The sequence below is a fragment of the Oxyura jamaicensis genome, chromosome 7, assembly GCF_011077185.1.
Source record: "Oxyura jamaicensis isolate SHBP4307 breed ruddy duck chromosome 7, BPBGC_Ojam_1.0, whole genome shotgun sequence".
Classification (NCBI taxonomy): Eukaryota; Metazoa; Chordata; class Aves; order Anseriformes; family Anatidae; genus Oxyura; species Oxyura jamaicensis.
The window spans coordinates 18,108,385-18,122,345 of record NC_048899.1 but is presented as its reverse complement, the minus strand read 5'-3'; the positions used below and the strand labels follow the sequence as shown (position 1 = coordinate 18,122,345).

Sequence of the window (13,961 nt, the reverse complement as noted above, 5' to 3'; positions counted from 1 at the left end):
AAGTAAAGTAAAGTAAGGTAAAATAAAATAAAATAAAATGAGAAAAAAAATTGAGGACTTCTGTAGGCACTTATTTTTTATTTTTCTATTCTATTCTATTCTTTTCTATTCTACTCTATACTATACTGTACTATACTATTCTCTCCCTCTCTCTGTAGATACTGCCCCTATGGTCCCTGTGCCATGTATCAGGCTGCTCTGTAGCCCAGGTTAGTGTTCACGTGCCACTTCTCTCTGCCTGGGGGGGCTGCATTGCACCATCCTCCAGCAGCTCTGTGCACTTGTGCCCTCCTCCTCTTCCCACAGCCTGATTTATTGGCTTTATCTTTCCCTTTTACAGCTGCCCTTTGCTGCACCTGATTGCAATGACCTCCGGTCCCCGCATAGCTCACATTCCTCTGGGAAGGGCATTCTCCTTCCTAGAGCCCCTCCAGAAGAGATCAGTGCGTCCCTCAGCCGTATTCATTGACACTGGAACCCGGCCCTACACTGTCTGTAACCTGCTGGTGGTGGCTGTGTTTGTGTCCATGGCCTGCCATAGAAACACGCTGCAAGTATCAGCAAAACTTGACGAGAGCCTGAGGGAGAAGAGGTGTGGGGCAGGCACAAAGTTATCCTGCAGCTGCGGTAGCTAGCAAGGGTCAAGCTGGCAGGAGCCTAGGGAAGATGGGATGTCTTTCTAAGGAACAGAGACAGGCTGAGAGGGAAAAAAAGCTCAGAGAAACTGCCTGGGAGGTTGGGCAGACCTGGATCGGGGTCAAGGCCACGCAGCGGGGAAGCTGTCCATCCAGCCATGTTCTCTCCTCCCATGGGGGTGCTGAGGTGCCACCAGCCACCACTGTACTGAGCCCCTAATTCATGCAACCATGGAATCATTTAGGTTGGAGAAAAGCACTAAGATCACCAGGCCCAACCCTCAGCCTGACACCAGGCCAGGAAGCCAGCGGGGGCCATGGCTCCCCTAAGCCTCACTGCCCAGTTGTGGGCTGAGACACATTCCCCACAGAAAAACAAGGGCTGGGCTGACACTGGGCCAGCGATGAATCAGCCCTTCTGTCCCTTCTTCCCCTTCCTTCCAGTGATCCCAGTCTGTGCTGGGAATGGGAGAAGTCGCATCAGAGGCCCAGCTGATGGGCTGACACAGGGAGGGAAGTTCGTCTCTGTATCGTCGCTGGGAGCTGTGCCTCGATGGGGTTAAGTCTCCTCCGGGAAAGAGGCAGATGAGACAGTAAAATGGTCGCTGAAGGTTTAATTAAGTTCTGCAAGTGGAGACCTAGCAGGGTGGAAGAGTGCCCGCTATTTCCCAACACCACACTGCAACTCTTGCAACAACTGAGATAAATTAAGCTGATGGGCACTTCTGTGCTGGAGGCACAAGGCTTTTAGTGTATCGTGTTTTGTCTTTGTCATTGCACAGTTCAGGGCAGAAGGAGCTGAAATAGCAGCTGATTAAAACATTTACAACCCTCCTGCATCGTCACAGCCTGCCACAGACAGCCACACTTTGCTGTGACGTAGGGAGACAGCATGGGCATTAAATGGTTGCTTGCTCTCCACTTGGTGTCCTCTGTGCCAAAAAACAAACAAAAATATTTTGTAGGTTGGCCGAGATAGGCTTTACCAGACTCTCTTCTAACAGGGGTTCCCAACCAGCCTCTTGCCCTCAGTTTTGTTTGAGGGCATCTGAGGTCTTGGACTCCTTTTTTCCTTCAGAAAGGAGAACTTTTGACCTGCCTCTGTGATGTTTGACTCTGCAGCAGTGACTTGGCTCTTCTGGAGTTGTGTGGCTCTACATCCCACCCTCAGGACATACATATACAAATAGTCACTTATTGCAGACAGCCTTGGGGTGTATTTATGCATTTGAAAGCAAGAATAGGGACCAGGAGAGCTAGGTTTTTGTTTCACTGTGTGTGGAAAACCCCAGCCCTCTGGGGTTTGGTCACTGCGGCCTTCCTCTATTTTCTCCCCGTGACTTCCCTAGCCTTTCTCATGTATTTGCATGAAACTTCTGCATAAACGACTGTTAAAGGGACTGCACCAGCTCCAGCAGGCAGGATTAACCTCCCAGCGAGGGTTACAATCTCCTGTGTTATCCAGCCAGACAGCCTGATCCACGGTGACTGCCCTCGAAGGCACTGTGTTGTACTGGTTCTGGAAAGTCTTTGCTCTGTGAATCCTTCACATCTTCAGGTCATTACTGGAGAGGACCTTGCTGGAGGTCTTTAAAACAGGAATTGGGCATGAGACACTTGAAACACTGGAAGTTAAATCTGAAGATTTAGGTTTTACCTTATGTTTAGATTTAGATTACCTTAAACATTAGGATTTGAAGTTTCTTGCAGGTTATGAGATAACCCAGTCTACATGACGGATACGCAGAGATAATTGATAGCAAACAGCATTGCCAGATCTTTTGCTGCATGTAATTGCATATCAGCACTTACCCCGACGTGATTAATTACTGCCTGATGTGCCGAGGGAGCCACTCCCTTCCCCAACTTCTTATTTTTTCCTTAGGAAGGAGTCTTGCTAGCTTATAACTGGGGACATTTGAGCCAATATTAGGAGAACAAACACCATCTATTGGGAGTTGTGCCCACAGTCCAGCTGCGCAAGGCATGTGTTACACACACACACATTCACACATGTGCACACCGATCTGCACATCCTTCCTGCCCCATGTGCGGAGCCAGAGCTGGTGATAAGAGAGAGGAGCTCGAGAGGAGGGCTGGTCAGAAACTGTCAGGTTTCCCAGACTGTCATCGTTTCTGCCTTTGTTTTCTTTTAATAGAGCATAATAATTTATTGGGTAGGAGAATCATTAGACTGATTCAAACACACCCCTGTTTTGGATGCTGATGCAACAACCCTTGAAAAATGAATGAAGCATCTCTGATACTGTCTATGAATCTTCCTCCTTTCTCATCTTGGGAATGGTTGTCATGTGGCTTTCATGTATTTTTGGCTGATGTGATGATCCTTGATGTCGCAACCTTAGGTTTTCTTGGTTTCATCCATATGAACTTGTTATTTTTTTTCAGCAGCTCGCACCCTGCACTAAGAACATGTCTCGCAGCCAGCATGGCATGGAAAATATGCATGTGATTGATTTTGTTGCCTGGAGCCAGTGTTGATTTGAGATTCTGTGAGTGTTATGTTTTGTGTATTGATATATTTTTAATTTGTCTGCAGTTAGAGCTCTCTACTTTCCCCCAGAGATGCTAAGCCTGGTACAAGGTTGGCTGAAAGGAGGCCTGGACAGGGCAGAGCTGAGCTGTGTCCTCCTCAACCCTTGTAGTAACAAGATCTTTTCACATGTACCCCTTTCCAAAAGGGAGTGATTTTCTTGCCTTCCAAGGATTAAAAGGAAGGTGCACTTCAAGGTTAGGACTGAGTTTTTCACCCCATCTGACTTCTTTTCTCTTGCAGAATTTGCTACAGTGAGCTGAGCTTTGGGACTTTGCTGCAGCCCAGCCAGGGCTCTGCAAGGACTCCAGTTTTATTCCCTGCTTTTGCTTGCCATTTCTCCTGATGGCTTTGAGAGCCATGTCTCAGCTGAGCTGGGAAGCACCAGCAGAGAGAAGGATACCTTAACGCAGCAGGAAAGGAAAAGAGCCCCTCGGGGTCATTGCCAGCCGAGAGCGGGGTTGTCTTTGTGCACAGGAGGGGATGAGGAGCTCTGCCCTGGCCTCCTCACTGCTGTTTGATGAGCACAGCTGGGAGAAAAAAAATAAGTAACATTTTCCCGTTCCCAGACACCAGCAAGCCTGCCTCTGTCTCCATCGCGAGACCCTCATATTTGACTTCAGGGGAAAATGAAGGACAAGAGAGGCTAGGTGAGGGGTGTGAGGCTGAAGCTAGCATGCATGAGGAGGGTTTTCAGCATGTCTTTAGCCCTGTGCACACTAGAGACTTGATACCTGGCTTGGGTGGTCCTCCAGACCTGGTCTCAAGGGGGCTGAGAGGAGGGACAGCACTGTGGGACTGCCCTATTCCACCCTGCAGCTGCTCTGAGTGATTTCCCATGCCTTGACAGGAGGTGGCAGAGCCCTCACCTTGCCATCCACACATAGTCAGCAGATGAACAAATAAATCCTCCTCTACCTGGGGAAGTGAAGCTTAATAAATAAATTAATAAATAATTAATAATTAATAAATTATTAATTAATAAATAAATAAGGTCACAGCACCCTAAAGCAAGACCTTGGGGTACCAGGTCAACCTGAAAATTGTCCGGAAAACCAACACAAAACCCCTGAAAAATTCACCAGAAGCTGCAGTGCTGACTGGTCAGGAGGTGGCCAGCAAGGGAGAGCCTTGAGGTCAAACCTGGGATTTAAACGATCTGCTGACTGTCACAGCTTGTAAGTGTCCAGAGCTTGTTTGTGAGCAATTAATGTGGTTGTCTTAAGCAGAGCCATGGAGAGCACAATTAAGTAATTAATAGTAATTAAAGGGACGTTATCCGTGGGCATGTTGTCCATGTTCATCCTTCACAGCCCTCTGTCAGTGACTGCCCTATGCCAGCTTCCCCAAGCAAGAGCAGAAGTCAAGGAGAAAGGGCCTGGGTGGGCACCAGCATGGGACCAGCTTGTCCACTGCACAGGACACCCAGGGTGCCACCAGAGCCCCCTCCCTGCCACCACCAGCCACCCAACAGGTGACAGTTCAAGCCAACCAGGCTCTTCAGCTGTGGTTGTTCAAGGCAGCTGGCTTAGTCTACACTCGTCTATTTAACTGCGGTTGTTCCTAAACTCTAACTTTTCAATCAGTAAAGACATAACTCTCGGGGACTTTGACATTTCCACCATTAATGTGGAACTGCCTTAAGGGGAAGTTTCAAGCAGGAACGGAAAAACAGCCCCCCTCCCACCCTACCCCCACCAGATCTGAGCAAACCTCTGCTAGTGACGGATGTTGAGGACTGGGAGGAGAAAATGTCTCCTTGTGGGCTGGTTTGTTTTGTTGTTGCTTTATTTATTTATTTATTTCAAGCATCCCAATCAACAACAAAGTCAAGACAGGACAAGAAAAAAGCAACGCAGGGATGAAGCAAAGAATTCAGCTTTAGGCTTAACACACACTGCTCTTTGCTTTGAAACCAACAGATGAATCCCCTTTTGAGATGGAGAGGGGGAAAAATAATGTTTGAGCTTTTGAAAATTTTCCCTGTGTTACTTGCTGAATTTGACTTCAAGCTGCAAATATTCTGCTCTCCATAAAGGGCATGCATCTTCTTAAGCAGGTTTACCTTTCAGCTCTAACCACCGCTGGTCCCTCGTACTTGCAGATAAATTTCACCGACAGGACCAGGCTTTTCAGGAACGGCCGTTAGCTGTGTCCTGGGAGCTCACATCAAGAGGAGAAACGTGCTAGATTCTCCCTGTTCTACTTCTAAACACCTTCCCCATCCTTTCAATGTTTCTCCCTGCCTCAAAGAGTAGCTGAGCTGTAGGTCTTCAATTGTTTTGTGTCTTTATCCTATTTATGCATTGCAGGACATTAGAAACAACTGAGAACTGAATCTCTCTCAAAGTCATAGCATGCAATGTAAGGCCCCCAGACATTTTCCTGCAGTCAAAAATCTCCTGATATTTCATATATTAAATCGATGCATTGAAGCTGTTCTTTTGCTGTTACATTTTTTTCACAAGCTATGTATTTACCCTTGCTAGGGCTCCTCAAAAAATGTGTCAGGGCTTCTGGCTCATGCCAGCAGCGTGTGGTTTCTTGAGAGTGAGTCACTGCATTTGCAAGGCTTGAGCTTGAACTGGAAGCCGGATTTCTGCGCTGTTCCTGGGGACTTGCCTCCAGCCAAAAACTACTCCGAGGTATGTGGGGATGCAAGGGAATACAGGTCTTGGGTGGATTGGAGGAGAAAAGTATTTGTTTTTTCCCCGCTTAGCAATTGCATCCACAGTGGACTGCATTAAACCAGAAAAGAAGGCTCAGCTTACAGGGTCAGAGGAGGGTCCCCACATGAATTAGGCCACCTGGGATAATCAGGAATGGCTATTCTGGGTACAGCAGAGCCTCAGGAACAGCGCCGAGGAGAATGAAAGACAGATTCCCTTTTCCTCATGCTCACTCTTTCATTACTATCTGCACATAAATTATTCACATTCTTTGCAAGCCCAGTCCTGTCTTGACTGAAGGATTTCAGATTAGTAGAACCCAACAATTTTCTGCATATTTCTTGATAAAAGAAGATCCAACTGGGCCAGAGATCAGGAGCGGGAGGAAAAGGGATAGGATTTCTTCTGATGAGAGTTTCCTGAGATTTCTGGACTAGTGATAGCAGGGACTCCTGGATACCCAGCCAGAAAAAGGCCACGGCATGGAGAGGATGGAAGGAGATTCCCACTGGACAGCTTGGGGCAGCGTGAACACAGGAGATGGGGAAGCAAAACGGTCCTGCTTACCCCTTCCAAGAGCCTGGAGGTCCATCCACGGCCCTTCCCTTCTCATCAGAGAAAAGGCCATTTGTGTCTTTGCCTGTCCTGCTGCCAGGACAAGCTGTAAGGTGCCAGGGTGGGCTGCTCTCAGGGAGCACTGCTGCCCAGGGAGGAGGTGAGAGCTGACACGTGGACAGAGGTGCGATGCTGTGGATCACACGCTCCCCTTCTGCCCTGCTCAGATGCCAAGGTAGATTTCATTATATACATTTAGTAACAGAACCTGCCTTAAAAATAATTTGAGATGAAGAGCCATCTCACAGCAAACATGATCCATTCTGGCACTGCTGTTTCAGCATTATCCAAACAAAAAGGTCAGTGCTGCTTGATTCCTCCCCGCCATTCCCCTCCACCTCCCTTGGTGGCATTTTGCCACCAGCATTTCCATGGAGTGGCTCATTTTTTACCAATTATCATTTTTGGGTGGCGAGGTAGGAGGAGCACCAGATGGTTTCCAAGCAGCTCCGTTACAGACACCAACATTTTGGGCAGGGCATCTCATCCTGGTTTATTGATCACCAAGCATATGGGGACCCCAAATGCAGCAGAGGCTCCCAGGCCCCAGTTCAGTGCAAAGAATAACAGAACTCAGTTTTACAGAATTCACAGAAATAGCTCTTTCTGTCTAGGGGAGATTTATGTGGTCGTGCCCCCCCCCCCCCCCAGTCTCCAACATGCATATATGCTCAAGCAGAAGTGACCCCAAAATACACCCTGGTTGTCCTGCTGGGTACAGTCTCAGCCTGATCCGTATATATAAAATGTACCCTGGACTAATTTGCAAAGTTATATAGCTAGGAGCAAGGAACTTCAACCCTCACCCAGGGCTAAGGCAGCTTTCAGCTTAAAGTAAGCCAGTAAATCACAGCAATGCTCTGCTCAGCTCAGAGCATCCTCAGAGGTTACAACCCCTCAGACCACAGCGATAAAACTCCAGCAGGGCTCACAGTTCCCAAAACAGCCCCTTCAGTGAGCTCCCAGCAGGTTTATGGCCTTATGCTCCACTGCTCCCTTCAAACACTGTCCCACCAGCACCTCTCGTCTGCAATCATGCTGGTTTTCCCCCAGTCCACCCTAGCAATTGCTATGGACACAAAGCAGCCAGGCTGTAAAGAAATTCTGATGCTGAGGTTCAATAAAACAACTTTACTCCCTCCCCTACCTTCTTTGCTCTCATTGAGTTTTACAGGGAACCAGCAGGGGAGGGAGGAGGGAGCCCCAGATGAGTTATTTGTCCTGCTGAGGTTTTGTGGCCAATGAGGGGTGATTCATCATGGAAATATTTCATCCCTTTCCAGCCTAGACTTACTCTTTCCATCACACCCTTGTGACGAAAAGATGATGATGGGCAGCACCTTAAGGGATGCTGGGCTGGGTGGGAAGACAGCTGGGTTTGGTGCCAGAAGCTGCAGAAAAAATGTCAGGGGATGGGGCTGATCCATTCCCAGTTAACCTCCAGTCCCAGCCCCAGGTGCCCTGGGGCTGCTGGAAGTCCCATGAGAAATGCAGCAGATCCCAGGGCCAGGCTGAGCCCAGGAGCCATCCCCTCCTCTCATCCCTTTCTGAGACCTGGGAATTGCACAGCCAAGGCCATTTCTTCTGGGGATATGGCTCACTAGGCTCGGGTGGCTACAAGGCTCGGGTGGAGAACAAGTGCACTCGACAAGAACGGTGTGGATTATCATTATTTTTCCTTTTTTTTTTCCTACAATCCCTTGTCATCTGGGCACCCACCACCTTCTAACAAATTCCTCCTTCTCAGGTGGTTTCTAAGGCTGGCTGGGAAAGAGCACAGTCCATCCTGGGAGGATGCAGTGGGCAGGAAAACGTTGTAAAGCTGCAGCATTGCCATTCCTCCTCCTGCCTTTGGAGATTTTACATGGGCAGCAGAAGCCAGAGAATGGGGAAGTTGCCAAATAGTTGAAAGGGTCCCCTTGTTAGAAGGGGTAGAGAGTGCAAGCAGCAAGGGAGGGGGCTTTCCGAGAGCTGTTTAAACATTAGCCAGCACAACAATTGCCCTGTGTTCCCATTTCCCATTGCCACTTTTTCTTTTTTTTTTTTTTTCCACCTCTGCTCACTCAAAACCACAGCGCGGCTGAGCAAGCTGGGATACCCTCAGCCAGCCAAGCGTGAACGGGGAATGTCACACTGAGCACCACGGGCTGGAGCCACAGAAAGGGACAGGACCGAGCACCGAGGGGGTGGCACAGCAAGGGGACCACCATGGTGCCATGGCATCATGGCCAGTGACCAGCTCTGCCTTCCCTGGTCGGGGAGCCGCTTGCACTGGGAGGCTGGTGGGGTTTCAGAGAGCCACCACTCGTAAAATGAAGTCAGCGTGGCATGGAGATGCTGGGGGTTGAACCGTGACATAGCTCTGCTGCCCGCAGTGCAAGGAGCGCCTGCAGAGATCTCCCACTGACCCAATACCACTCAAACCCTTTCCCCAATGTATGAGAGACATAAATCCTATGCATTAAGCTTCTTTAGGATGGGGATCTGAGTATCGTGACACCACCCATTTCTTTTTTTTAGCCTTGGGAGTAAGAAAAAACACTGGCAACCCTCCTTTACAGACCCAAAGCAGCGCTGGGTGGGATCAGGAGCTTCACACCATGCGCCTGTCTCCCCAGACATCAGCTTTTGGGAATCCTCCAGCCCCAGCACCGGGTCACAAGAAAATTCCCAAGCTGACAGTCGCCCATTTCAGCTGCAGAATTTGGAAGACACCGGGCCAAAGTAATGCTAACAACAACGCAGTAATAATTCTGCTGGGTGAGATGAGCTCTGCCTCCCATTCCCCGGTGTTTGCAAGCACCCCGTCGTAGCCATGGGCACAGAAACACTTCTGGCAACCTCCTCACCCTGAAGCATTTTTGCAAGCAGCTTTCCAGGAGATGCCGTTAGTCAAGACTGTCAGGGAGGGAGGACAAAGAGGTCATTCGTGCTGATTCAATGCCCCAGGGTGCAGGGGATTATTGCTGGTCACCTGGCGGCTGGGGATGGCTCCAGCGCAAACACCTGCGGGATCGAAGGGCTCATAACTCACCTCCCACCAATATTTTAATGTAGTTGCTGGAGAGGTGCTTTTTCTTATAAGCTTTCCTCACTTAAATATCTGATGGAAGCAAACACAAGCTAAGCTGAAATAAACAGAGTGGTTCATTAGAGCAGATATTCCCAGGGAATATCTCCATATTCCCTAGTCATCACAAAATACCTTCATTAAGAATACACTTGTGCTGAAATGTCTCCATTTTGTCCTAATGGGTGAGTGCTGTCTCTTTTTTTCACAGAATCACAGAGTCATCTAGGTTGGAAGAGACCTCCAAGATCACCAAGTCCAACCTCTGACCTAACACTAACAAGTCCTCCACTACACCATATCCCTAAGCTCTACATCTAAACGTCTTTTAAAGACCTCCAGGGATGGGGACTCAACCACTTCCCTGGGCAGCCTATTCCAGTGACTAACAACCCGTTCAGTAAAGAAGTTCTTCCTAATATCCAACCTAAACCTCCCCGGCACAACTTTAGCCCTTTCCCCCTCGTCCTGTCACCAGGCACGTGGGAGAACAGACCAACCCCCACCTCGCTACAGCCTCCCTTCAGGTACCTGTAGAGTGCAATAAGGTCACCCCTGAGCCTCCTCTTCTCCAGGCTAAACAGTCTCAGCTCCCTCAGCCGCTCCTCATAAGACTTGTTCTCCAGACCCCTCACCAGCTTTGTTGTCCTTCTCTGGACTTGCTCGAGCACCTCCATGTCCTTCTTGTAGCGAGCGGCCACGAAGAATAAAGGCCTTTTTGCATGATATACCTGCAAAGTGCCTGGTGTCCTGCAGACCTGACTCACTGCAGTGGCCTTTTGCTGCTCAAACAAAAATCAGGGGTAATTCACACTGAAGAAGCTCCGGGATGAATGAACGCAAAGCAAACAGGGCCTAAGTTTGAATCAGCAAGTTATTTTTCTTAGCCCATTTTCAAGAGTTGGTCACCCTCACACCACACAAACCTTGAGCAAAAGTACCTCGTGCCATGCAAAGAAATATCTCTTTGCATTGCACCGTGCTCCAAAGCTTCAGTGCTCTAGGAATTACATTAACCAAGATGATCCCTTTAAAGATACTTGCTTGGGAGCAAATCCTGTTTGAAATAAAGCAGAGGGATTTAGCTTAACAAGGCAAATTGGGGAGGGAGGGAGAAGGATGTGCTCAGCTGATAGAGCAGGAGGCAAGGCACAGGCAGAAAGTGCAGAAGAGGAGCTGCAGGGCTCTTGGGATGAAGGAGGTATCATGAACCTCCTGCACAAGAATGTGGGACATGCCAGGCTGTTGGAGGGGTATCTGGAGCTGCTAGCTCATCTCTGAGCTTATTTCTGTCCCAAACACCTTCAGCTGGAGCAAAGCCCACCGAGACGGGACACTCTTTGCAGTTTCTTGCCCTTTGAATGGTAGAAGTTGCAGGTCCCTATTACCTGCTGGCAGAGACCTGGTGCAGCGGACATCCCAACTGCTTCCTCACTGCTTTTTCCCCCAGGGACACCATCCTGGGGCACTGCCTGGTGTCCTGGGCCCCACACACCATCAGGGTCCCAAAAGGTGGTGCTGGGGACCCCAGCCCCAGCGTGGCTGGCTGTTTTGCTGGCCTCCCTGCTCAGGGAGATGGTGCAGCAGTATAAATCAGGGCTAGAGTGCTGCTTCGGGGCACGGTGAGGTCAGGGAGCTCCTTGTGCAAGGTTTTCATGACAACTGGCCTAAACACACAGACCCCCTGCTGACAAAGGCACTCTCCAGCCAGGAGAGGCTGTGTGGCCTGAAGGAGGATGTCCATCCTTGCAGCTCAAGGCACGAGGAGCTTTGCTTGCACAGAGGCACAGCCCCCTTTCCACAAGCCAGTGGCTTTAGGGTTAGATAAATTGCAAGACACCCCTACTAAGTCCCCCTGCTCGCAGCCCCGGGGCGGCAGACCTTGTTGAAACCACACACCAAGCCACAGCCTCTCAAAACCTACAGCCCCAACCCTTCTGGCTGTTTCCATCACAAAGCCCGGCTCAGGGATAGCTCCTTCCCTCTACACCAGGAGGAGGAAAGCCTCCCCCACGGGCCTGATCCTGCAACGCACACAGCACATCCTCGCACCCGGGCATGCGGGACACCACGTGGGATGAGCCTTGGGCAAACCTCTCGCAGGGTACGTGCTTGATACGTGCCCCGTCAAATCGCACCGTCACCACTTCGACTCATTTCCTCGCCAGCTGCAAAGTCACCATTAAAAATAAATAAAAAAATAAAATAAAAAGTCATTTACCACCCACTCTGGCTCTCATCTCCGAGATGTCACCCAAGCTTCCTGTGTCAGCAGCCACCCGGGAGCAGGGGCCGCCTGCAGCTCAGCTCAGCTCAGCCCAGCCCAGCAGCATCCTGTGTCCAAATGCCTGCCCAGCGCCTTAACCCCTGCAGCCCCAGCTGTGCCCCTGCCTGCACCACAAAAGCCCCAACCTCCTACATCAAACAAAAGCAAGACCTCACTCCTCTAAGGGCCGTGCACAGGGTACTTCATGTAGGTTTAAAATAAAAAGGGAGAGGGGAAGCAAATACCCACCACGGCAGGGAAGTATTCTCCCCTTTTACACACAGGAGTGCAGATGCTGAAAAATTAAGTGACTTGCGAAAGGTCTCGGATTTCATCCACTGCTGAGCTTTCCATGCTCCTGATGCCCCAGAGGGACGAGTGGCAGAGGATGTCCTGTCCCAGGGTTTGTCCTTTGGGCTGCTGGCCCAAAGCAGGTCACTTCTCTGTCCCTGTGCCCAAGGGAGGCAGGAGCAAGCTCCTTCGCGTCGAGCTCTGGGAACCGGCCCTAAAATGCGGTGTTGACAAGGAGAAATAAGCGGAGGGACACGTGTTGTTTTTTTTTATCAGGCCCTTTCATTGTATAAATAATTTATTTCAGTTCACAGCATTATGTCTGCATCTTTTAAAAAAAGAGGAAAGACAGGAGGGACAGAGACTGACGGTCAGTGGCAGGGCTAAGACACAGGCAGCAGGATTCCAACACTGATGGGCACACGGCGAGGTACCTCGTGGAATGAGACCTGTACCTCATGACGTCTGCTAAAAAAAAGGGTCATTGAAACAGATTTAGAGGACACACAACCTTGCAAAACGCTCGGCTCGTTTTCAGAGCAACAACACGGGCGGTTTCCTTTAACTGCTGTTCTGCTGAAGCACCTCTTCTTCTAGCCCACCGTAGGCGATGCTCATCTTCATACAGGAAAATCAGCACAGTCGTGAAACGTTACAGAAATACCACGGAAGCCATTAGCTACTAATTGGAGAAGTACTTTTAATTATTGCAGAAAGCCGAGCTGGTGGGAATGGCACCACGACGGCATCCCGCCTGCCTCGGCTGAGCCTTCGAGCACGCGAGCCAAGCGCATGCCTGAAAGCTTGGCCGAAAAGCAGCCACATCTCAAAGGGGATGCTCAGTGCCAGCAGACCCAAGGTCTACACCTTGACGGCGAGGAGGCAAAACACACAACCAACACCTGCATTTGTTCCTTTTAAACCATGATCACTTTTGAGATGGTGGGCAAAGGGAGTTCTGTGCTTTGCCTCTGGAACGGGTCACTCACCAAAAAAAAGGTTTAAGCCTTTGGCTTCTGTGGCATCAAAAATAAATATTTTTTTCTCTCTCCCAACAGCAAGTACCAAAGTGTTCCGGGTGAAGACAAAGCAAAGGAAACCCAACAAAGCAGGAACAGAGCCTCCTAAGCTGATGGGACCAGCCCACTCGCTCCGCGCACAAGTCGGGACTCGTGTAGGAACAAAAATCCCGCAAAAAAATAAAAAAAAAAAAAAAAAAAAAAAAAAAAAGAGACGTACTGCTTGGCGGCAGCGTTTGTTTTCTGACAAAATGCCATTGGAAAGGTACCGCGCTCTGTCGCTGCAAGGGGAGAATCAACTCCCTGAAACCTGAGGGCATTTTTTTTCTTTGTCTGCTTGGTGGTTTCCTTGGCTGTTTCGGGGAGGGTTTTCGAACAGAAAGGCTGGTGAAAAAGCACCACAAATTCCTGCCTGCTTGTGCAGCTCCAAACTCAGGGCATTCGCCCCCAAGGGCTTCCCATGTCTCCCTCCCGTCTGTGGGCAACGTGGGGAGTGGGGACCCTGCTTTTGTCCCACAGAGAGCTGGTTCCTGGGCCAAAACACTGACAGCAAATGGCTTATGGGCCCCCAGCCTGGCCTGATCCCACCTCAGTGCCCAAACATTCACCTGCTGGCAACCAGGGGCTCTCTGCTTTCCATCGGGTTTAAATCTTCATAAAAAAATAACCTCCCCCCTGCCCCATGCTTCCCCCCCGCCTCACCCCCTCTCTCCACACCCCGTCGTTTTCCCGGCACTGCCGAGTCCCTTTTTCCTGCCGCATTTTGCAATCTTTTTGCAGGGTTTTGCAAGCTCTGCCCATTTCACCCAGCAGCTGTCCGTCCTGCCACAACCTCCCCAAAC

General features: G+C 49.8%; 1 long non-coding RNA gene across 1 annotated transcript; it reads left to right on the top strand.

Annotated features, from left to right (window-relative positions):
* The first annotated feature begins 13,368 nt into the window (after positions 1 to 13,368).
* LOC118169921 lies at positions 13,369 to 13,782 on the top strand. Its single transcript, XR_004752350.1, has 2 exons — positions 13,369 to 13,537; positions 13,572 to 13,782. It is a non-coding gene; the product is annotated as an uncharacterized LOC118169921 (long non-coding RNA).
* The last annotated feature ends 179 nt before the right edge of the window (positions 13,783 to 13,961 follow it).